We start from the raw sequence: 24,622 nt of genomic DNA on the forward strand, positions 1-24,622 counted from the left end.
AAAAGAACTCAAGACCCACCTCTTCAAGGAGTCTCTCCTCCTCAACAACTAGGCCAATTCCCCCCCCCCCCCCCCCCGCCCCACTATCCTGACTCCCTAGACGCTGTCTGCCCCTCTCCTCCCATCACACTGTATAATATGATGGTTTATTTATATAGCGCCTACACAGCTGTACCCCTCCTCTGTGCCCCTCTGTATCCTACCCCTGTTGTATTTCTGTTCTGAAAAGCGCTCTGTTATGCATCTGTACTGTTGTATACCTCTGAAAAGCGCTCTGGTGTGTATCTGTATTGTTGTATAGCTATGTAAAGTGCTCTGTTGCTTCTGTAAGCTAGGTTGGAGCTCAAGAAATACCATTAATATAAAACTATTAATGACAAACCAATTATTAATTCACCTCATGCTACTAACGCGCTGCTACAGCTGCAAAGAAAGAGAAATGATAAGGGTGGACTTCAGAGTTTAGGGGCCTGCGTCCTCATGATTGGTTGATAGTCACGTGATGCTCCAGTTCAGAGCATTCAAGTTTCAAACTACAAAGAGACTACCTTTGCAGGGAAATTGTAGTACTTTGTTCATTTTTGATTGGTGAAACTTTACTTTGTGTTTTGAAGCTCGAGTTGTAAAGAGTTAATCATAATATGAGCCTCTGGTCTTGACACAGAGTTCAACCGATTGTTTACCACCAGACTCACGGCGGCATTCACAGTACATTTACCTAAAACCCTCCGTACTATTTACATTGGCACCGCCTAATGGTGGAGTGCAGCCTCATCCTCAGTTAACACACACACAACATACAGGTTGAGCGGGGATGTGAGGCGTCTCTGCACAGTTCCCACTTTCCTTGACGTTCGTTGTGCATGATGCATATTTATTTATGATGGACGCATCACGTGCGGCAATTCACGCCCAGAAAGTGTGCGTCACTTCCGCCGATTAAGAGTGGCTGAGGGAAGACGTCAGTAGACAATGAAGAGCTGTGTTTCCTCGATGCTGGGGTTTATCGCTGCGTCATTCAAAGAAATTAACGCGGAATTTGCAGATTGCTAAATCCGTAATATGTTACAATTGTTAAAGTTATAATTGGTATAGTGTATGTTTTGAAAATATGTTTTACATATATACCAGAACAAATCTTCTGTAAACATTTAATGAATGTGTTTGCGTGTGTTAACACGTTGCGATGCAGACGTCACTCTTCCAATCTGTTTCCCAACCAATATTTTAGTGAGCATCGGTGTATGTGGATTGATTTAATCACAACTTTTATCACTCACGACAGTGCAACGTTATGATCTCTAGGTGTGGATTGTAGAAATAAAAATTAAATATATTAGGAAGAAGTCGGTAACCTGTGCACGGGCAGCGGGATCCCAAGAAGGCTGCCACTTCTAGCTCGAGAGGGGGCCGGCCTTGACCAGGAGGAGGGTTGGTTAGGGGCTGGGCCAAGCATAGTTCATATCCCTCTATGGAGGTGTTGCCGAGGCCTAGCTCCACCTCTGTGGTTCTACAGAGGAAGGCTGGCAGGAGAGGGAGCAGCAGTTAGGTGCCCACTCCAGCGCAAAATTGTTGTCGGCGCTGCGGCGTGGGCAGCCCTTACGATCAGCCAGCCACAGCGCCCTCTTATCCGTAAGTAGTGAGCTCCCGCCTTTCTCTGGTGAAGAGTATGGACATTACGCTTTAGCGTGACACAAATCAATACATTCACTTATATATTTGACACTGGGGCATGTCAGTGCTATGAATTCCATAAAACAACTGCTTGGGTACAATTTAGGCCAGAGAAATATATGTTGGATATTAATATTGATCCCTTTGTGGCCTGTTTACACCCTGCGGATATCGTTTTGAAACTGTTTCCCCCTATTTATACGTGTGAATGTTTATTGGATTTAGCGTTTGCTGGCATTATCTGTATGTCATTTTCAGGTAACCAGTGGGGCGTCGGAGGCCTATCAAGTGATAAGCGCGTAGGTCTGGATAGTAACAGCTTTTTTAATGTAGTGTTTAAAAAAAAAAATTCAGGCTCGTTCGAGTTCACGCTGACATGTACTTATTTGTATGGCGCCTATGCACAAGTGTTTCCAGGTAACTAGTATTTCACGCCTAGAAACACTTGTGTACAGGCGCGTTGTAAATCCCATATCATATCATATCACGACAAGACAAGAAGGGGGTAGAGGGGACATTGTAAAACAAAGGGAAAAACTACAAGAGCAAAGAAACTGTTATATTGGCCTTGTGACAACCCTGTTTGATCTTCGAGCCTTGCCAGTGTACCGTCGATTACAGAAATTGTAATATTTTTTAGTTACGCAATGTCTGTTGAACCGTGCAGATGTGCAGTCAAACACGACAGTTAGTCTGTTAATGGATGCTGAATACCTTGTCATCTTGTACGCAATGTTTTGTTCGCGTTTCACCACCAATTTTCTGCACAGCTTCACTCTGGCTTCCGAGTTTTAGCCTGTAGAATACCTTATTTGTATACATTTTTTAGAGTGTATGGGCCTACTTAAGAGGTCAGTAATACACCTCGTAATAAAGGTACTCTTCAGTCTCGCTTGACAAAATGAGTACCAAACGGGTTTGTAGTTATAATTTTCGCTAATGGAATGTTAATCATATGCATTCCTACTTGTTAAATGGGTTACCAATCAAGCACTAATATCGAGATGGGGAAAATCTAAACGGCAAAAAATGTGTTCAAAGTGGTGCTTGGGTAGCTTGTTAAGTATATGTAAAGAATAGCTAACATAATGTCTATATTTTTTTTTTTTTTTTTTTTTTTTTTTTTTATTGTAAAACTACAACTTGATATGGTATATCATGTTTTTGTTACATTTCAATGAATCAGAGGGTAGGATATGGTCCTCATCTCGATCACACAATTCAAGTTTTCATTTAGACATTTACCAGAGTTCCGGTTACTAGTTTCACTATTAAGTTCATGAATTTGACCAATTGCCTAGGCCAACTGATGTGTGGGCGCTAAGGTTAGGATTTCGTCAAAGAAATTGATTAGACTGCAGGATAACTTGATGTTGTGTCCGGCCACAGCATAATCCCACCAATCATCTTCCTCGTTAGTTAGAGATTTCGAGTCCTTGAGGTGTGTTTCACGTGGGTTGGATAACGCAGGACATACTGCTGCTAGATGTTTTAGGGACTCGATTGCTGATGTTCCACAAAAGCGGCATTTGTTATCGGTTGCGTCTTTGTTTCTACGCATCCAAAGCATCTCGTTGGTGTTTAAGGCGTTTAAGCGTAACCTCAAAAATTGTGCCCTGTGATGCCGTGACGGACAGTGTATAAGATATTTTGGTGGGTAATGCAGCTTGATCATGCTTCTCGAAGACGGTAGCCCTGATTTGAGAGCTAAGCGGTTGTTATATGTTGTGATCCAATCCCAAGAGGCTAATTTTTTTTTGGCGTGTTGGGGACGGTGGATTAATTCTTCTTCGGATATGCCTGCTTCGGCTATAATTCGGTTTAGCTTGCTCCTCCATATATTAATCAGCGCATTTGTCGTCACAATTTTGCTTGGTTGGAGAATGTAATTCCCCTGAACGCCTTGCAGTTCTAATCAGCCTTTGGATAATAAGATGCAAGTTAACTGTATCTGCTGAAGAAATCTGAGCACTGCATGCCAACATTTAAATTTACTGCAAGGCTGGCACCCGCCGCCTTTTATACCACTCACCCCTTTCAGGATCTCTCTGGTTGATGAAAGGGATGCTGTTTGTTGACTAGTAGCTATTTGCAGGGTTTAAAAGTTGCAAAACCTTGTCGGCCAGAACCGTTTAAATCCACCACACTATTACATTTATTCCACGAAAAGAAGTCGGACTCCACAATGGCTTCTTGTTTGACAACAGAACTTGCAAAAGCTAGTCCACGCATTCCGCTTGGTTTCAATACAGTTTTGTCTCTTGTATTCTACGTCTGTGGTTTAATTGTGGTCCCATAGTGGGGCATTGTGAGAACTGCCAGCCTCGCCAGGGCTTAACAAGTGGACATTTTTACTTTTAGAGACGTCTGTTTATTTGTGTCTGGGACACAACCCATGCATCGCGTCCAGCAATAGTATATGATCCTTGTCTTGTTTTACATGCCTGGCAGTATGTGATCCCTGCATCGGTTTATTCAACATATGTTAACTATTGTTGGATTATGACAGTCCGCAGTTGTGCAAAACCTCCCCGAAAAGGGTTTAGTGCAGCAAACAAATACTTTTTGTTCACATTAAAAATGCAACATGTTTGCCAAACCAGTAATATTGATCACTCCTAGTGGCAGCCTCAGTAGGTAGGCCAAGAGCTGGATGAACAGGCGCACTATATGAAGTGTTACCCACTGTAATCCCTTTTGAGCTGGTGGACTGTCGGCTGACTGGGATTGAAGGGTAGACCTAAACTTTTAAATTGTGGGGTACTAGTCTGGCATAAAAAGTCACTTAACCTAATTCTCCCAATACACCCAGCAAGCACACCATTTGTTGTTCACCAAGAGTCCATTATAACTTGGAAGTGCACATTTTGAGGCCTGTATACAAAAGGTTTTTTTCACTTCCTTATTCCTAAACACGTGTCTATTGCCTTGCCAAAAACGGAACTGCTTGCTTTGCACCATTCTGTCCCACAGTGAGCTCTATTGGGCAGGAGTTCTCTGCTTCCCTTGATTACTATTCTCTCTATCAAACTGTCACCATTTCTACTTCTCTTCCTCAGCACTGGATAACACTTCAGATGCCTTCTTAAAAGTGACATGCATTGCTACTGTTGTACAAGGACTGGATATAACCTCTCCTCCTTACTTGTCAGAATCCTCTCCTTCACTACGGCTCTTGACTTTGCTAAATCATCCCATCTCACTGATCTAATCTTGCCTCTTCGTTCCCCCCCCCTTAAACTCTCCCCCACACTACAAGCAATGCTTGCTCCCATTTGCTTCTCTGATGTCTCTTCTCCTATGTCTGCTAATGTCTTCGCCCACTTCTTCACATAAAACTTTGACACTTCGCTCTGTCCACTCTTTTCCTTTCTTCTTTTGTACTGCTTCTTCTTGTTAATTGGCACCCATTTGTACGTCTGACAACCCCTCTTGTGCTGCTTATGACATGTTTGTCCCACAGACGGTCCAGGAGCTTGCACCAGTTGCCTGACCCTATCTGTTAGCCCCCTTCTGTTTCTCTTCCCGTCGTTTCTTTCCAGCCTGCTTTAAAATGTCTTGTGGAAGATTAACAGTTGCCATCTGCTGATCCCGACAACACTGCCAACTGTTGGACTGTGTCTCTACTCTCTCTCCTGCCCCCGTTATTCTAAATCTTCAAACGTCTACTACAAGTAGGTGGTTCTTCTACCTGGATTCTAATGACCACCTTCAAATCTACATGGGCAAGCCATAATTCTATCAAATATACCTGCATCCACCCCTCCAACATTCTTGTATCTGCTAATCACTCCAAACTCTCCTATATAATTGATCTACTTGACCTCTCGGATGGCTTGGATATAGAGGCCATTCCACTATGCTTGCTGTTCACTTTAGGCATGTCATTGTCTTCTGCTCTGCTCCTCCAAATTCAATTGCAGTGGTGGTTTTTAAGTGTTTTCAGAGAATTTTAAAATATCAGTGTTTTTACATTTTTTGTGTAAGATAATGGAGAGCAACAGTGTTTTTCCGTGTATCTGAAAAACATGCTTTTATTAACGTGCATTGTTTTCACAGAAGAAATATCGTAGGATATGCAATGTTCTCAATGGCCTTGCTATTGAGGGAACTGTCTCTGAAAAGTGATAGCCAACATGCTTCTGCTGAAAAAGCTAGCAACAGATATATCTTTTTTTACTGTTTGGTTTCCTTTGCACAAGGGTACAGCAATTCAGATTATACATATACATTAATAATGTCAACAGGTTTTTCAAGTATCATACAATACATTCACCATAATGTTTAAGCGTCTACCTTATCATTCTGAAGCTCCAAGTATTGCAGGGAATCCTCCCAAATGTCTCGCGGGCGACTCATTGGTGTCTGTAAACTGAGATGTATATTTCTTCCATATCATTGACCCAGAGGACGTCATGTAGCCAATTGTCATATGCAGGGGCCTTCTTCCATGTCCAACGCATCACTATAGCCCTTTTTGCTAGAATAATACCAAGGTTGATACATTTCAGTTTCAGTGGATGCAGCTTCTTGACGTATCCCAATAGACACGTCAAGGGTTCCCACGATAAAGGCTGGTCTACTACCTCATCCAAGGCATGGCACACTGTGCCCCAAAACCCTGATGGTGCCTGACTCGACCACAGCATATGCAATATTCCAGCACCCAAGGCATTGCACCTGGGACATCTACCCTCCGATAAAGTATACATTTTCATAAGGCCAGCTGGGGAGAAATATGTTCTATTCAGGATCTTGAAATGAATAAGCCTATACCTAGAGTTCAATGACACCGACCTAGTAAGCTTGCATATTTGTGACCAGTGTGAGTCTGTGAAGGTGGCTCCAAGGTCTTTTTCCCATTTTCTTTTTTTGTCCACTGTTTGTGACCCCAGGATCTCTGCGCTAGCTTTATATAGCACTGACAGTCGACCCCCTGTGTTTGGCAACAGTGGATAGTTAAGGCATGTATGCGATGCAGGTTCTTGTGGAAACCCAGGCCACACCGAAGCCACAGCAGAGCGGATCCAATAGTACTGGCTGTTAACCGGTTCCATGCCTTTCCAACCTCCTATGCAATGACTGCAAACCTCAGTCCGCCCAGTATGCCGCATAGTACGCCTGCAACGCTAGATAATATAGTTCAAAATCAGGGGCCGACAGGCCCCTGATCTCATACGCCAGGGTGAGTTGCTGCCATTTGATTACAATTCAGTTAATTTGGACCTGTTTGGCTTGGCACACCTTTCCATTGGTTAGTCCCTCTGAACTCTAATTCATAAGGTTTTTTCCCTTTACTATTCTGTAATTCATATATAGAATGTTGAATGCTTCTCCCCTTTCCACTGTTCCTTTTTTCAAGTTTAGATTATTAGAATTCCTTTCTCTTAAATCACAGCCTTTAAAGTTAATTAACTTCTGATTTGACTGTCTCATAATTTCTATTGAGACGAGTTACTTGCACTGTGTAACGATCCGTGCAGATCCTCCTGTTACTCCCATTCTCCCTTCAAGTATGTTGGAGAATGTCCTTGGACGTGTTGTATCTCTGGAGCCTTCTTTCTGGTCCCATCTTGCTTTCGGCATGCCTCAGTCAGCATTCTGTGCTTCAGGTTTTCTTTGCCCCGTATGTTCTCTCTGTAAGAAACTTGATACTGCACTGTAATGTCTCACCGGGATTGTTGGAAATGTTTATTGGACCACGGCCGATCCATGATCTCACCACCATCTGTCCTGACCCTGTGCTCCTGCCATTTTGGTTGCTCCCCCTTGGGATTTGACATAGCATTGGCTCTCTCTTTCTTTCTCTTTCTTTTTCTTTCTCTTTCTCTTTCTCTTTCTTTCTCTTTCTTTCTCTTTCTTTCTCTTTCTTTCTCTTTCTTTCTCTCTCTCTTTCTCTCTCTCTTTCTCTCTCTCTTTCTCTCTCTCTCTCTCTCTCTCTCTCTCTTTCTCTCTCTCTTTCTCTCTCTCTTTCTCTCTCTCTTTCTCTCTCTCTCTCTCTCTCGTCCCGGCGGATTGGACATTTTGAGTTAAAGGGGCATGTCCTTCTTGACAGTAACGATGCTGATTGGGAAACACTCAGTCTAGAGCTTTAGTATTGTAGGGAATCCCATGTGGGCCACGGTATGCGCTGTTCTAGATAGTTCCTCATAGGAACGTGAGTCCTTGTCCCCAAAGAGGAGTCTCTCCCGTGCTGTCCTACTTGCCTCGCCCTCCAGGAAGGTTGTTGAAGAGTGGGCTCACCTCCCTAGCCTCACGGGGGCGGGGGCTCTCCCTCGGGGACAAATTCCCTCGATTTGTCACAATATGTATTGACATTGGTGTGAAAGCACAGAAAATATTCACAGGTAGTGAGGCTTGGATACTTGATGTGCAACATCACAAGAAATTGCCAGGAGTAAAGCAAAAAAAAGTGATGTGCAATTTATGTTAGTGCGCAGTACAAATGACCCTTAACATTATCACCACCAGAGTTGTCCCCTGGTGCTCCGGCGGATCTTAAAAGGACGTTGTGAAACAGGGAGGGTGTGGAGCGGTTAGTAGGGTGCAGAGGGAAAGTGAGATATGGTGTTCTGTTGGCAGCTTCTGTTCGGTTTGAACCGTTCGCTAAGCTTATGTGTGATTCCCATGTATTGCTGTGCAGGGTTATGTGTTGTATTTATGTTGTTGCAGTGTGGTGAAGTACATGTGGATTGCTGTGCCGAGATGTGGTCGTCTTGTGTTTCTGTACCAGAAGTGTTTGCAGAAAATTTGAGGTTTTAGTATTGGGTTAGCAGGTTTTTTTTTCTTACCTCTTTGGTTTCTGTGGTCAACATCTATGACAATCCTGTGTGCTTTGATATTGTTTGGCATCCTAGTCGGCAGGCACATTGTGGTGTGGTAATTGTCCTCTGTAGAATTTTAGCGGTATTGATATTAATTTTTTATTTGTATTGCGCTCATACACATGTTTCAGAGCGGGACGAGACAAAGGAGGGGAACACGGGAGAACAAAAACAACGATCTTACTAGGCCCAGTGATATTGAGAACATGCAAATGCAAGTGAGGGAAGGGGGGAACTGCAAGGTGGGGGCGGAGTGGAAAGTGCTGTGCATAGGAATGGAAAACGAGAACAAATGGTAGTGCATCCAGCAAGTGGCAAGTGCTAGGTTTATGGCACAGACCAGGGGTGTCTGATAAGTGCAGGGGAAGGGGAGGAGGGTCTGTAAGGTAACAGATACAGACCAAAAGTTCAAGGGTTGCCAGGAGGCAGTGCGGGTTTATGGCAGGGAAGTACCTGGGTATACAAAAAGGGTGAGTCCCTATTTTTTGTTAAGGGGGATTGAGCTAACAACGGGACTAAATTCTGAGAGAAAAAGTAGCAAAAGCTCAATTACCCCTCTTTTTGTCCGCCTTGCAAAAAGGGATCAGGGACCAAGGGATTTTTTGATAGATATATTTCTTATCTATCTAGGAGTCGCATAAAAACTTATCATTGTCCAGAGAGCGTTCAAAGTAAAAAACACAATATTTTAATAGGTTAGGTTACACACTTCTGTGAGTGGTCGGAGCTTTCCACAAGGCAGCTCCAGACTTTAGAAACAAATTAGAACACATCAAATTAAAAAGTCCAGCAAAAACACACATATATTCTATTTGTGGTGTCTAGGGTTAGTAAAGTGACGATTCTTATGAAACAGCTTTCCAAATCAATTGTTTAAATTTCTTATTCTGTTTGGGGAAACTAAAACATTAAATGCGCAGCATGAGAATTTTAACGCTGTAGAAAAAACACATCTCTTTTTGTGTCAGGATGTCTACATATGTTTCGGCACACAATTTGCATCAACACCATCCCTGGTGTTCTGCTGCTCTAGTTGTGGCCCTCTTCAGGACAGGATGCTGTTTTTTAGGTTGACATAGATTCAGAAAACCCCAGGTATTCACTTTATTTTCCAATGCTGAAAAGAATGGAAATATGGAATTCGTGTTAGTGCTTGGTCTGAGATACAGTATAAAAACTCTTCTGGTAAAAGTTCATGCGAAATGGATACTCTATTTTCCACAGCGTTAAAATTCTCATGCTGCGCATTTAATGTTTTAATTTCCCCAAACAGAATAAGAAATTTAAATAATTGATTTGGAAAGGTGTTTTATAAGAATCGTCACTTTACTAACCCTAGACACCACGAATAGAATATATGTGTGTTTTTGCTGGACTTTTTAATTTTATGTGTTCTAATTTGTTTCTAAAGTCTGGAGGTGCCTTGTGGAAAGCACCGACCACTCACAGAAGTGTGTAACCTAACCTATTAGAATATTGTGTTTTTTACTTTGAACGCGCTCTGGACAATGATAAGTTTTTATGCGACTCCTAGATAGATAAGAAATATATCTATCAAAAAATCCCTTGGTCCCTGATCCCTTTGCAAGGCGGACAAAAAGAGGGGTAATTGAACTTTTGCTACTTTTTCCCTTAGGGAAGTACCTGGGCCTGAAATAAGAGGGTAACCAGGTGCACGATGCTCAAGTAGAACAGATCAACAGGGGAGAGGAGGCGAGAAGGCAAAAGCAAAGAGGAAGGTCTTGAGGTGCTTCTAGAACCGGAGATGGTTTTCCTCAAGTTTCAGAGTGGCAGGGAGACTGTTCCATAGGGATGCCCCAGCCGAAGACGGAGATCTACCCCCAGCACATTTCTTTGAGAAACGACTGTTCCTGGGGGACTTGGAGGCAGAGCAGCGAAGAGCTTTAGAGGGAAGGTATTTGCGGAGGGAGAGTTGAAGGTATTTTGAATGCAGGCCCCTGAAAGCCTTGTGCACAATGCAAAGGGTCTTGAATTTAATCCTTGCAGCCACTGGGAGCCAATGGAGAGATACGATCCTAGGGCTTGAGACAAGTTTTTCTGGATGAATTGCAAAGGGCGGAGAGTAGAAGCAGGTCGTTTTCGAAAGAAGCTGTTGCAGTAATCCAGGATAGAGAGAACCAGAGCTCGAGATGGTGAGCTTCTGGGGGAAGTAGAGGAAATGCAGAATACCTCTGATGAGGTGCAGTTGGAAGTTTGACTACATCAGAGATGTGGGCAGGAAAGGAAAGCGTGGAGTCGAAGATGACACCAAGGTTCTTGGCCTTGCAGGTGGGGATAAGTGGATGGCCAAGGGAGGCAGGCCAGATGGATATAGGAAAGGAGGGTGAAGGTGTGCCGATGAGGAGGATCTCGTCTTACTGGCATTAAGGCAGACATCGTTGGCGGCACACCACTCCTGAATAGTAGACAGGCAGTCAGATATGAAAGGAGTGGAGATGGCCAAGGGAAGCCTGAAAATGAGTTGAGCCATCCGCATAGTACTGAAAATTGGAGAAGAGAGGCAATGCGATGGCGAGAGTTGCCAGGTATTGCTTGAAAAGCCAGTGAGAGAGGTTAGACCCCTGGGGAACACTGCAGGTAGAGAGGCAGATGGAGGAAAGGAAGGACCCAAGTTGGACCTGGGAGGGTCGATCAGAGAGGAAAGAAGTCAGGCAGGCCAGAGCCTGATCAGTGATAGCTAGGTTGTCGCGGAGATGGTTGAGCAGGATGGTATGGTTGACTGTGTTGAAGGCAGAAGAGAGATTGAGTAGGATGAGGACAGAAGGAATGTTGGAGTCAAGGTTGGAGAGAAGGTCTTCACAGATGTTCAGGAGAGCAGTTTACATGCTTCTAGCAGCTCTAAAGCCAGATTGGTGGTCATGGAGACAACCAACAGTATCATAGTGGAGGTTAAGCTGCGAGATGGCCAGCTTTTCCAAGAGTTTGCCCAGAAAAGATGTGATGGACATCTGGTGATAGTTTGCGGGGCATGAAGGGTCAGCTCTGTGTTTCTTGAGAAGAGGGTCCACAAGAGTGTTTCAGAGGGGAGGGTAAGGCTCCAGAGGCGAAGCAGAGGGTGCATAATCGGCCAGGGCAGGAGCAAGGGGTGTCTGTGGTCCTTGATGGTTTTGAAGAACAGGGAAGAACCTGTTTTGATGAGACTTTCATAGATCGGACTTGTCTAGAAAACTTGTCCGGGGAGAAAAGCGGAAAGGAAGAGAAGGAGAGGAGGGTGGGGGGGGGGGGTGGCGGCTGCAGGAGGGCCAGAATTTGCAGATGGAGAAGGGAGAAGAGGGTGAGGCGACGAGAGGGTGGACATGATGTCCTGGGTTTTAGAGATGAAGTGAGAGGCAAGGGCCATGCAAAGGGCCTGGGTGGCGATAGGAGAGATGGAGACTGCAGCAGGGTTGGTGGGCTCTCATATGGACATAGTCTGTATTGCTTTTGGAGCAGGAGGATGAACTAGAAGCTTTCCATTTCCTCTCAGCCACCCTGCACTTCCGTTTGGTAGCTATGTCAGAGTCGTACCAAGAATTGCACTTGGCTTTGGGCTTCAAATGGATCGTCATAACAGGGGCAAGAGTATCAGAGATAGAGGAGTAGAGCATGGAAAGGGCTGTGTCAGGATTTAAGTTAGCTGGAGGAGGAGGAGGAGGGGAGGAGAGAAGGTAGCAGCGAAAGCCTCAACTGATGCACGCTTCATGGGCCAGATGTCCGAGAAGGTAGGTGGCAGTATTGGGGTTGGCTTGGCCTGGGTGTTAGAGAGGGTGAGGTGGGAGGAAAGGAGGGCGTGATCTCTCCAGGAGAGCGTAGTGGTTAGTGGGATGGAGAGGGGGAGATCAGAGGAGATTCAAGTGTGTGCCCTGCGAGTGAGTCGGGCCAGAGGGGAGGATAGAAAGGGAGAGGGAATCGCAGAAGTCACTAAAGAATACAGCCGAAGAACAGGGAGAATCTAGATGGATATTGAGTTCACCAAGAAGGAGGAGTTAAGTGGTAGAGGCCAGCAGGGAGGAGGAGAGGTCCACCCACTCAGAGGAAAGAGGTGATCTGGCCAGGAGGCTGATGGATGGTAGCCACGGTAAGACAGTGGCAAGGAGAGAGAGGGAGAGCCTGCAGACAAGGCATTCAAAGGAGGAGTAGGTCTGCGTGGGAATGATAGAGGCAGGAATCCACTTGAGGAAGATCAGGGCTACACCCCCCCTCCGGACCAGGTGGGTCTGGGTGCAGAGAGTATCTTGTAGCTGTCAGAGAGGAGTGTCCAAGCTCGTGACAGAGCTGGCTGTGAACCAAGTCTCAGTGAGATCGAGGACATTGAGGTTGAATACTTCGAGGAAGAGGCAGATGTCAGAGGCGTGTTTGACAGCAGAGTTGAGAGTGGCAAGATGAAGGTTGCCAGCCTTGGGCCTTCGAGGGAGGGGTAGAAATCGGAGGTATGCCCGGCGGAGGCGAAAGAGCCAGAGGTGGGTGGGGGGGCGGGCAGAAGAAGAGAGGGCAAGGTAGCCAAGGGTGGGGGGGATGGTTTAGGGGAGATTGGGAAGGAGGAGAAGGGAGAGGGGGGGGGTCAACGGGAGATGAAAGGAAATTGATGAGGTGAGGGAAGTGCCTATCAAAGAGTAGGAGATTGGCCTGAGGGCCTTGGACCATGCCAGTGCCATTTAGGTAGACATTAATGATGACCTTAGAGGAGTCGAAGGGGGGCCATGAGGACTTCCCAACGGGTGCCACCATTAATGGCAGAGGAGGAGATGGGACAGAGATCAAATGAAGAGTCCATAGATCTGGCGAAGGAATGACAGAGGACGTCGGTGAGGGTCTGTCTGGAGGAAGCGCTGGAGTAGGTGTCGGCGATCTGGAGACCAGTGTTGTAGGCCAATATATCCTTTTTGATCTTCTTCCTACCAGACCTGGTGAGATGGGAAGGCTGGTCAATGGAGAAACAGTTGGAGAAGATAGGAGAAACAAAGTGCCATGGGAGAGGTAGAGAGAGAGAGGGGGTGTATGGGGGGAGGGGACCGTGTGTAAGAGTAGAACAAGTAGAACAGTCCAGTCACTGAGCCAGTAGGTTACAGAAAAGCATGCTATACAAGCAAAGGGCACAGCAAGTTTGCAAAACACAGCCAGATTTGAAATTAAGCTAAATGCAGAAATACAGCTAGATTTGAGTTTAACCAAATGCAAATAACACAGCTATATTTGAGATTTCAGTTAGGTTCAGATGCTAGCAGAGTATGTACAACGCAATGCAATTAGGAGTGTAACATGGGAGACAAGCAGAGAAGGAAGAGAAGTCCAGAGGGGCTAGGAGTGTGACCAGAAGGGTGAGAGAATGTCATGGTAGGCCAGATGCAATTGCAGTGTAAGGTAGCAGCAGCATCATGACGCTCAAGTCCAGGGGTGCAAGAGGAACCCAGGCAGCATTCTGGTAGCTGGCAGGGAGCAGATGGGGGGCCTTGGTGTTAAGGGCTGGCTCCTGCTTCCCGGATCTGGTGATTGGCTAATATAGCCTAGCCAACCACAGGGAGGGGAGCAGGCAGGCCACGAGGGTAATCTGAGGTGCTGCAGGGGAGCGGCCATCTTGCAAGCGCAGGAAACGAAGGCCCAAGCAAATGAAAAAGGAATCTGTTCCTTTAAAATAAAGCGTGTTGCCATGGGAATGCTTGCAACAAAATGCAATGCAGCAGATAGTAACAGAAGACCACGCTACACCAATAAACAGTCAAGTATGCTGCTTTCACTTAAATCAGGAGAGCCTTATTCCAACAGGGAGCAGGGAGGGAGAAATCCAGGCAGCAGTGCAGAGGAAGGAGGAGCGTGATGGAAGATGTAGCCCCGCACAGAAGTCGGCGAAGAAAATCTGGACATAGGTGATGGAGGTGTGTTCCCCCCATGTCCTAGGGTTAGAGATGGTAAAGTTAATGGGTCCCTCCCTGAACCTCTAGTGGGGGATCCCTGCCTACGGTGGCATTCCTCAGTAAACTTGGCAGTGTGTGTACATGAGAGGTCGTCCGCCCATCATTTTGGGATGATTAAGCAATGGATTGTGGGTCCCTCCCTGGGCTTCCTGTTTCTACCATACCTTTGATTCCTACTTGTTCCTTTCTGGTTCTGGAGCAAAGTGCCCTTTTTAGTCATTTTCTGAATTCCAGATGAACCCTTGTATTGCATATGTATTTGTTTATTTTTTGGTAGACAATTCCCTGTGTTTGGTGCCAGGCGTGAGAAAAATGATCCTTCAAATTTTCTATTGTATGTTTTTTTTTCTAGGTGAATGTCGTAGCTTGCTCTGAGTGGTCTTGCTGTATGGTAGATGGTTATTTTCTTCTTTAGCAACTCTGCTCCTCGGCAGCCGATTGCTCTGTGCGTTATGCACATTGTTTTGAACCTTATTTCAAACCTCATTTCGTTGTTTTATCGGTAGCCAGTGTAGTATTTTCAGTGCTGGGCTAATGAGTCTCTTTGTGGTAGTTTGAGCTGTAGTCTGGCCGCTGTGTTAGATCCATTGAAGTTTCTTTAATAGGCATTCCTAGGTATCGGATGTTGGCGTAGTCTACTATGGACATGAATGCAATGATGGTGAGTGTTTTCTGGGTGAAGTAGAGGAATGGTAGGTTCCTTTTTACTGTGTGCAGGAGGACAAAGCATTTCTTGATTATAGCATTTACTTGTGGCTCAAGTATTCGTTCGTTGGCCATCAGGACTCAAAGTTCTTTACTGTTGTTGATGGTGCCAGTGCTGCTCCCAGTTCTGTTGGCCATGGGATGTAGTGGCTGTTTTTCCCATTTTTGGATATAACCATTATTTCTGTTTTGCCAGGGTTGAGTTTGAGGTTGTATGTGTTCATCCAGCCCTAGAGTTCTTGTAGGCATTCTTCCAGATTTGTTTTCTTTGTGTGTGTTTTTTACTTTGTAGTTGATCTGTGTGTCATCAGCGTAGTTGTAGCATGTGAGGCCATGTCTTTGTTTAATTAGCTCGATTAGTGGAGCTTGGTATATGTTGATTAGCAGTGGAGATGAGGAGGATTCTTCTGGTACTCCACATGTGGATTCCCGTCGGGTGAATTTAAAAGGTTTGATCAGACGTTTTTTGTTCTATCTGTTAGGAAAGATTTAATCCAGCGTAAAACTATGCCGGTGATTCCTATTTCTTCCAATCCCCTCATGAGGATGTCATTGTTGACTGTGTCAAATTCTGCTCAGAGATCCAAAGGTATTAGAGCTGTCTTGTGTCTGAGTCTGCATTAGCCTTCAGATCGGCCCAGAGCAGCGCCGTTTCTGTTCCTCATCGGTCTGATGCCTAGTTGTGCCTGGTCCAGCTGTAGGTGTTATTTTAATCTTGTATTCTATATGCATAGGTTTCGAGTAGTTTCGCTGGATACGGGATGTTTGAGATGTGTCCGTAGTTGTCGAAGTCTTCCATGTTGCCTGCTGTGTCCTTGAGGAGTGGCTTAGTATGCCAATTTGAATGATTGTGGTACTTTCGCTTTTAATAGTGATTGGTTGAAAAGGTTTCTGTGGTGTTCCATGGGTGCCCTTTGTGTGAGGATTGATTTGTGTATGTCTGGGGGGCAGGGATCCATGGGGGAGTCGGCTTTCTTACCGTTTCATACCAGCTTGACAAATCCTTCCGCTGATATTTGGGGAAAGTTTCGTAGTTTGTTCAGGCGATTGTCGGCTGGCAAGGTGGGTTGTGGTATATCGGTCTGCTTTGTATGATTTGGTGGATGGTGCCGATTTTTGATTTTAAAGTGATCTGCAAGGTTGTTGAATAGTTTCAGTGAGGGTATTGGCGTGTTGTTGCATCCAGGGGGGGTTTCTCATTTTGTTTCTGATGTTAAACAGTTCTTTTATAGTGTTGACAGCTTTGGAGATTCGGTTGTCGTAGAATTTCTTTTTGGCCTTGTGAATGTCCTTTTTGTACAAGTGGATTTGTCATTGGAATTGTAATTTCTTTACCTGGTCGTATTTTTTTTTTCTCAGCTCTAGTTCAAGCGTGTTGTTTTTTTCTTTTCATGTCACTGAGTAGTGGGTTAAACCATTGTGCTGTTGCTCTTTTGTGTGATTGGGTGAAAAGGATTTTCCTTGGAGATATCGGTGGTTTGTTGATTTCCAGTTCAATTAGGTTGCTAGCTTTGATGATCCTCCAGTTTCTTTTCATGATAGTGGTCAGTTTGTCTGGATGTTGTCCGGGGTAGCGTGATTACGAAAGGGATGATGAAGTGGTCACTCGGAGTATCTGTATTGGTGGCGCCGTGGTGATGAGGTTTTTGTTGGCGAAGATTGCGTCTAGTTTGTCCCGCCGTGTGAGTTGCTCCTTTGACTAGCTGATGTAGTTTCATTGTCTTTGTTTGGCTAGTGATTTTTGTAAGTTACCAGTATCTTCACACCAGATGTGGAAGTCTCCCAGGATTATCGGGTGTTCTGCTCGATGGATAGGTTGGTAATGGCTTCTGTGAAGGCATCCACAAAGGTTGCATCATGTCAGTCTGTAAACTAACAAATTTGAGGTTTGTTTTGGGGTTTGCTGTCAGGTGAACGATTAGGGATTCACAGTTTTCGAAGCTTAGTGGTTCATCCGTTTTAATTTTCATGTGTTCCTTTTAAGCTGCTGCCAGTCCTTCTTGTGTTTTTTCTGTTTTCCTGTGAGCACTTTTAAGTTGTCAGGGAGGCAGTTGTGGAGTGTGATTTTGTAGTTTTCATCTAGCCAAGTTTCAGTTCTGACTAGGGTGCCAATACCCTCGTAGCACAGGAGCTCAATCTCTGGCATGTTTGGACATTGATCTTGTATTGATTACGTTACAATGGATCTTTTCGACAGTGTTGATGTTTATTTTTATTATCTGTTTTGTCTTGCAGTAGTTTTGTTTGGTTGCTTCTGTTTTGCTTTACACAAATTGATGGAGATCCGTGGATTCTACTTCGTCGTTGAAACCTTCTGTTAGATTGATAGCTGTGTTGGAGAAATCTTCTACTTCTTCGTCTTCTATGTTTTGATGTAGTTGCTGACACTGCCCTTGTATTTTTGTGATATAGGGAGTTGAGGACATTGATTTCGTTCCTTTCTCTTCTCAGATCTTCTTTTCCTGTGAGGTTTCAATAGGTTTTCGTCTGCCTAGAACTGCTGGTGGTGTTGCGGTGTGGAGGTAGTTGTGAGTTACGATGTTAGATGTGGGGAATTTTCTCTTCTCCTGACGTTTGTTCTGTTGATCGTGGTGTTTGTAGGGGTGTGTTCTGTCTTCTAGTGGAAGAGGGAAGGGAGCAGCTGCGTTCGGATTGTTCCTTATTGTTCCTTCTATGTTTCTTTGGCAGCATCCTGTTCTGTGTCAGGGCATTTTGTGATCGGATGGCTGAGTTTGTGTTTGGGTTACAGGGGCAGTAGCCTGCCTGTAGGACCTCGTGTGGCTTGGATGGTGTTGAGTCTTGTCCTTTTGCGCGCGCGATGTGTGGCCTCACATCTTTTTGTACATTGTTATAATCCGGGGGTAGTTGTGATGTAGTGGGCTGCCATTGTAGATTGGCTGGGATGTCTGCGTATGACTGATTTTTGAGAGATTGGGGGATTCTGGGCTTGGGTTGTTATAGGGTGCTGGTGGTTTGCTGGGGGTTTCCAGGGTGGCTGCCTAAATAGTGGATTTGGATTTTGTGTTTCTTTTCTGTGGGTGGGGGGTCTAAGTGCCGTGGTGTCAGTATATTAAGCGTTGGAGGGACGGTAGACAGTTTGATATCTGTCGGTTGTGGGAGGTGTACGACCTGCCCTTGGTTCTCAGTTGGCTATTGACCAAGCCATGGTTAGTTGCTTTCAGTGGGTAGCCGGGTGTTCCTGGAAGGTGGGTGAAGGCCCAGGTTTCACAAAATGGCAGATAAACACACCTACATTTGAGATTCCTAGACAGTGGGAGGAAAGCTTAGGATTCAAACATAATGGGCATTTGAGTGCGCTTGGATTCACACGGGTCTTCGCAGAGGATGTAATGACTGTGTGTGGTTGGTGAAATTATTGAAAGTGTTGGTGTTGAAGGATAACGTGGCTATTAGTACCTGAACGTTGTGCCTACCTTGTCTTCTGATGATGGTTGACGGCTGTTTAGTCCTAGTCTGGCAGGTGTGGCCATTGTCGGGGCACCTTGTGTTGGTCGCTGGTGGAGTGTCTTGGTCACCACCCAGATGAGTGAAGGTGGGGACGGGGAAGCACTTTAGATACCAATTGGGGAATAGGCAGGGCTTTCCAGTGCATACCAGGGTGTTGGGCACCAGGTACTGCTCTTCTGTTCTTTCAGCTCAGTGTTCAGTGGGCACCTGGCAGTGGCGGCACAGTGGCTTGTTTTGTGTTATATAGTGGACTGAGGCATTAGGTTGCGGTTTAGGCTGTTCTAGTTGTTGAAGGGTGGCTGTTGAAGGGTGGCTATCTGCTTCCCCTGCTGACACCTGCAGGCATGTCCTGGGGCATCTTTAGGGCTGCCCTTTGCCTTGTGGCCCGTAGCTTCAGGGGCTGCCGGGCAGGGGGGCTGCCCTGGTGGGGTTGTCTATGGCGACTGGGACCAATATGGACGTGTGGGAGGGCTGGGAAGCGGGATGGAGACGGTGGAGGAAGCGGGCAGGGGAGGGGGGCACAAATGCGCACACATCGCATCCCGTACTTTACAAATAAACCCAAAATAATTCAAGCTCACCATGTGGGTCGGGGGCTCAGCAGCACTCGCCCAATTCATACTACGCACCAGGCATTCTGAATGGTCACTGTTTTTATTTATGGAGCAATAGAACGAGTGGTACATTCTGTTTCATCTTTTTTTAATTTTATTTCTGCTTTATTACATTTTCAAGGAAAAGTGTACTTCACATACCAAGGATCCGCTAAACACGGATACGCAACTTTGAAACAAAAACGGGACAAAATGAAATGTCATTCTACCTACCCCCCTCCCCTCCTCCCACAACCCACTCCCCTCCTCCCTCTCATAACATCTGTTTGGCACTCGCATGTTCATTCTCACTTGTCTACCTTTTTTGATGGTTCATTGTTCTCTAAAACAAATTCTATCTTCATTTTGAGTATCGTTTCATAACATCTAAAGTACTTGGAGCGTCGTGGCTCCTCCCTCTGCCAAAAGTCGGACTGGGTTCTATTCATACCTGATGAATGTATTTACAACGAGTCTGTTATTCCATTTCAACAGATGCAGTGTCTCTGTGGATTGCTACTGTTAAGCATTCCATTAAATAGAAGTTTCGGGCTGTGTTGACCCATTCTTTCTTTCCGGGTGACAAGTCCCTCTTCCAGCATGCTGCCAGGCATGCCCTTCCCGCAAAGAGAAAGCTATGGACCATTTTTGGTCCATAAAGTCTAATATATTCTCCCTCAAGTTCTTGTAAACCAAACAAAATCAACACTGGTGTTTTTCCTCTTGTGACCCCTTCCAGGTCCCTAATCCAAAGACATCATCCCAGTAGGATTGAACCACAACACACATGCCAATAGTCTGCCCTTGATCCGCACTCATGCCAGCACATTGCATTCACACTTTGATACATTCTGCAGAGCCTAACCAGGTCATATTGCCATCTGTGCAACAGTTTAATGGCATGTAGTTTGTACTGGCAGGAAATTGACATCTAGAAGGCACCCCCACACATTCTTTGCCACGTTTGAGGGTGAAGCTCCATCCCTAGGTCTCCTGCAACACTGCCTCAGCTTGTCAGAGTAACCTCTTCTTGTCTCCACTATGGCACTGTAGAAGGTTCCAAACAATCCCTTGGCATCGTACGCGGTATCTAAGATCCTTTCGAAAGATGTGAGTGCCCTCTGTATCTTTTCTCTTCAAGCCTTACTTGTTATACCCCCTTCAACTGGCCTTTTCCAGCTCTGTTATTGTCATGACCCGCCCGTCTCTCCACATTTGTCCAACCCTTTCCAGTCCTGCTTCAAACCAGGTTTGGAACCTCTCTGTATTCGGAATAGCGTCCCTAACTCCTGGTACCCAGAGATGTCTCAATGGTAACAAATGTAACAGCACCCAACCCTGATCCTTGTTGCCAGATACTCCATGTGGTTCCCAGAATGGAGTGTTCCTGTATCCTTCATGGTAACTTTTCTCTAGGAATCCACAACCATTCTCATAATGTAGCCGGTCGTAGATGATTGTCCATTCCCATCCATTGTAGGTCTCCCTGTAGTCTAAGGTGTGCAATCAGAATCCTCAGTTGAGCGGCCTTCTAATACAAAAATGTATTGTCCGGCAATCCCACTCCACCACTTTCCTTGGGAAGACTCAGAACCTCACTAGAAACCTGGGTTTCTTCCCCTGCCACAGAAATCGTAGAAGAGTTACCTTGGTAACGTTGAAGTAGGGGTCAAACGACCCAACCAAGAGATTGTCAGCTTGTTCCATTTCTCTCCAATTCGGTCATCGGGGTGGGGAAATTAAATCCAAGTGAAGGATGCAAATACTTGAATTAATCATAACCCCTAACATTGTCCTGCGCAGCCTTTCAGTACAGTAGAACATAAGTCAAGATATGAATGAAGTAGTACAAAGATGATACCTTCACCAGGCTGTGTTGTATTTCCAATTTTCTTTGTTAAAAAAAAGAAGAAAAAACTGCTTTTGTTCTGGTTAACACGTATTCTAACCCTTTGAAATTATTTGAACTTAATTGTAGAGGGTGTCGTGTGCCCTCATTTGTGGATGTGGTTTGCCTGATGGGCGTGGTCTAAGACTTGATGGGTGTGGCTTAAAGAACATCCTGTGAAAGGCACAGGGGTGGTCGGGCCTACATATCGCAACATGGTCTGCTTGGTACAACCAAAGTGTGAGATCCTGGACAAATCATTCAATTCCACTGTCTTATCTGCAGCTTTGTAAGTGATTCTGATTCACTTTATAGCTTATGTTATGATATCATGCTATTATTTTTTTTTAAACGAACGACTATAGAGTTTGTGTTTTCCTCAATTCTCTTCCTTCCCCTTCACTTTTCCATACCCTTCTCTTTCTAACCCCTTTTCTTCCCCTTTTCCCTTCCCTTCCTTTGTCCTTATCTTTCCACCTCTTTTCGCCAGTCTCTGCCTTCCCTTCTCCGTTACCTCTTCCTTTCCCCTTCATGTTACCCTATCCTCCCCTTTATCTTCAGTGCCCCTTCTCTCCTTTGCTTCCTTTCCGTCTTCTTTCTCCCTGTTCCTCTTTTCTTCTTTCCCACTTCTATTTCCCTTCTCTCCTTTCCCCTCCTCTTCCCCTTCTGTCTCTCCACTTCTCTTCTGTTCCCCTTTTCCTTCTTTCTTTCCATTTGCTTGCATCCTTTGCAGCCAGTCATTGTTCTTCCTCCTTCCTTTTCCTCCAATCTCACCCTCATTTTCCTTCTCTTCACTCCTCCTTCCCATCTGCCCTCCCCCTACAGACACACTCCTCCCCAGTATTAAACAAAACTCTGAATTTAGTGTTTGATAGCCTGTAAAATATACATTAATTTGTATGTATTCACCAATCCCCTACTACTATCAACATTAACAAAATATTCTAGATATTCAATTTTAGCTCTGTTCTTCTGTATGTCAATGGGGAATGTTTGTGCTTTTAACATTCTTCACTCTATCCTTTGGATGAGTAATCAGTTGTGAAGTTGTAAGAGCCTTTCTATAAATTAAACAAAGAATGATTAGTCTATGCCCAATGAATCCCAAACTGCCTAATCTATCCAAAAACAATTTTTTGGCATGATCAGTTTGTTTGTCTGCCAACGGCCCTGCCATTTTCAACCATTTCATAAATCGTCTGGCCAAAACCGACCTGTATGCCTGAATTACGCCCTCCAGAGATACCCCTATACCGCAAATGGTGGAATACTCTACAGAAAGTAAAATTGTATGCTTTATACAACTGCACCTTAGACAAGCTAAGAAATGTATTCTGCCCTAATAAAGTTAATAGCTTTCACTTCATCAAAGAAAGTACCTTTTTGGTTCCCATGAAATCCGCTAATCCTTTGCTCAGCCTTTCTGGTTTGCTAGACCTCCCCCACCCACTTACAGTTTGGCCATCCTAAATGAAATGGGAGCTACCTTTTTAGCCGCTCATGGGCAGTGTCCACTATTGGCTGGGAAGGGAGAGAATGGGAGGGGGAAAGAAGACCGAATGGAAAGGGGAAGAGATTGGGAAGGAAGAGAAGAGGGAAGGAAGAAAGAAAGGGGGAAATGGTGAGAGAGGGGGGCAGGATGGGAGAAAAGGGAAGAGGGTGTGACAATCGGAAGGATCTGAAGAGTGAGGGAGACGAGCGAGGAAATGAGGGAAAGCTTTGAATGATTCAGTGAAAGTGACTTACTGATAAATGTACAAAGAAAAGGATTTTTTTGTAACTCCAGGCCAAAACAGCGCCACGTGCTTGGGGCTGCTACTTCCTCTCGTGACACATCGCGAGGGATCACGAGAGGAAGTTGCAGTAACTGGTGCTTTCTCCTGCCACAATGCTGTTGGCTACCAGTGCTGTGACTGATAGCTGTGCCAATCACAGCATCATGCAAACTGGAACTTCCTCTTGCAGGTATGAGAGAATGTTCCAGTTTGCGGGATGCTGCCACTGACAGTGCTGTCAGTCACAGCGTTTTGTGACATGGCGGCACTGTGACGTGTGAGAAAGTTGCACAACAGCATTGTGAGACCGCGAGGACCCTGGCTGAGCCCCATTTTTTTTCGAGACTGCCGGAGCTCAGCTCCGGCCCACTTAAAGCCCTGCACTTGGCCATCCTTGATATGGTATGATAAGTCATTTATAACGCGCCTGTACACGTGTTTCTAGGTGCAACAAGGAAAGGAGGACAAACGATCTTACTATGCCTTGTCATTCAGATCGCGCAAGTGTGGGGGGCAAGAGGGGGAGAAGTGCTGTTGGTGAGAATGCAGGTAGCTCTTAAGTGCAGAGAATCTGTGGGCTGTAGGGTTGCAGATACAGGCCCGTAAGTGCAGGGAGGCCTGGATGCAGTGCAAGGGCAACTGGACATGCAGGAGCTTGGACCGGAAGTTCAGTGGTTGGCCAGGTGACCAGTGTGCAGAGCAGTCAGGGAATCGGCAAGGGAGAAGGGGCGAGACAGCAGAATCGAAAAGGAAGGTCATGAGTTGCTTCCAGAACCAGAGGTAGTCCTGCTCCAGTTTGAGAGCGGCAGGGAGGTTGTTCCAGAGCGAGGCCCCAGCAGAGTAAAGAGATCTACCCCCACTCCCCCATCACCCACGGACTCTCTGCCTGGAGAAATGTCTGAAACTCAGAGGGTTGGAGGTGGATGAGCCGGGGGCTCGAGAGGGAAGATGCTTAGGAAGAGAAAGTTGGAGGTAGTGTGGTCCCCGGCCCCAGAAAGCCTTGCGGCTGATGCAAATGGTCTTGAACTTGATTCTTGCAGCCGCAGGGAGCCAGTGGAGAGATTTCAGAGCTGGAGCAATAAGATCCCTGGGCTTGGGGCCCGGGACAATTCTTGCAGTCCCGTTCTGGATAAGTTATAAAGGGCGAAGAGTAGAGGCAGGTAGATTTAGAAGGAAGCTGTTACAGTAGTTCAGCCTAGAGAGGACCAGGGCTCTGGAGACAGTGAGCTTCTGGGGGAAAGTGAGAAAAGGAAGAATACCTCTGAGGAGGTGCAGCTCATAGTGTGACTTAGAGATGTCAGAAAAATGAGGAGGGAAGTAGAGGGTGGAGTTGAAGATGGACCCAAGGTTCTTGGTCTCACAGGAAGGAGCAGATAGAGGCCGATGGTGGGCAGCCACAGAGAGAGGGCAAAGGAGGGAGCCGGTCTCACAGTGAGAAGGATCTCAGTCTTACTGGCATTAAGAAAGAGATCATTGGAGGCACACATTCCTGAATTGCGCACAGACAATCTGGTATGTGAGAAGGAGCAGAAGTGGCTAAGGGGAGCCTGAAGGAGAGCTGGGTATCATCCGCATAACACAAAGTTAGAGCAGAAGGTCGAGATGCGGTGGGCATGAAGTGCCAGATAGTGTTTGGAAATTCAGGGTGAGAGGTTAGACCCCTGGGGTAAACAATTTGTAGAAAGAGAAATAGAATAGGGAAAAGACCCAAGTTGTACCTAGGAGGATTCATCCGTGAGAAAGGTCCACCAGGCCAGGACCTGGCCAGAGATGCCCAGGTTGT

At 45.6% G+C, this 24,622-nt stretch overlaps 1 protein-coding gene across 2 annotated transcripts in view; it reads left to right on the top strand.

Moving 5' to 3' along the window:
- Nucleotides 1-977: 977 nt before the first annotated feature.
- KLHL21 (kelch like family member 21) overlaps nucleotides 978-24,622 on the top strand; it is a 282,299-nt gene continuing 258,654 nt past the window's right edge. Inside the window, exon 1 of one of the 2 annotated variants that reach the window (XM_069610426.1) lies at nucleotides 978-1,057. The gene's annotated coding sequence lies outside the window, so the exon portion shown is untranslated. Of the gene's footprint in view, nucleotides 1,058-1,488; nucleotides 1,633-24,622 lie in introns of those variants that run through there. The other variant, XM_069610425.1, reaches the window with a different exon arrangement.

The sequence above is a fragment of the Ambystoma mexicanum genome, chromosome 8 (genome assembly GCF_040938575.1).
Source record: "Ambystoma mexicanum isolate Mex_15411 chromosome 8, UKY_AmexF1_1, whole genome shotgun sequence".
In the NCBI taxonomy this organism is placed as follows: Eukaryota; Metazoa; Chordata; class Amphibia; order Caudata; family Ambystomatidae; genus Ambystoma; species Ambystoma mexicanum.